Raw genomic sequence first — 1,001 nt, 5'->3', positions numbered from 1 at the left:
CTATGATAAAATCATAATTTGGGGAATTTTTCTTTTTAGTCTAAAGATAAAAACTTATTTTCTGCTTTAATTATTCAGTGATAATTCTTTCTAGAACCTTCTAAAGCAAACAAAAGCTTTTGTGCAGCATTATTGTTACTCTTGTTACTAATTTCTATCATTTTCTGTGTGCATACAATTTGATCCTTCTCTCTTAGAGAATTGAATCTTAATTTTAAATAAATTCATCAAGTTAGGTTATCTGTTGAAACATTTTTATCAATTCTCCCAATTATGTGGTGAGTTCCTTTGATCTAAGCATGTGGTCTCAGATCTATGGACTCTAAAACTTTCTTTTATATGCCTGAAACATATTTCTCTTTGCTTCCTCATTTTTATAACTTTTAAATATTCTTGTGTTTTGTTTAGTATCTGATATACAATTCTGTTACATTTTGGTGTGATCATTTGGGTAATTCCTCTTCAGAGTTTCTCTTTATCATTGAATTAGTGTTCTCTTCATGCTGCAAAAATATAATCAATATTTTTTATGTGCTGAGATTCATGAGCAGGTCTTGTGGAAAGAAGTGCTATATTGCTTGCTACCTTCCTAAAGTTTTCAGTCCAAATGGGAGATATCTTTGAAGAAGATAGGTATCATAAAAGCAAATTTTGTGTAAAATATGAAAATATTGTCACATATTATTACAGCTCTTCTGAAAAAAAAAAAACTATTCAAACAAAAATGGCTACAGGTAAGAAATTAAAATTTGGATTGAGTAGTCAAAAATCACCAGCCTGAGAAAATAGCGTTTACAGAATTAAAGAATAAATAGAAAGTAGGCATTAGATAGTGGAGGGAACCTATCAGGAGGAGAGGATGTTATGAGAGAACTTAGTTGAAAAATTTTTTCTTGAACCAAGCAAGTATTTGAAAGAAACTAAAGTAATTGAAGAAAATTAAGAGGAGAGACTGATACATTTTGAATTTGGAGATGTTTTGTTCATTCTGAAAAAATAGA

Source organism: Sciurus carolinensis, chromosome 10 (assembly GCF_902686445.1).
Source record: "Sciurus carolinensis chromosome 10, mSciCar1.2, whole genome shotgun sequence".
NCBI lineage: Eukaryota > Metazoa > Chordata > Mammalia > Rodentia > Sciuridae > Sciurus > Sciurus carolinensis.
The sequence above is the reverse complement of the archived record's forward strand: the minus strand, read 5'-3'. Positions refer to the sequence as shown.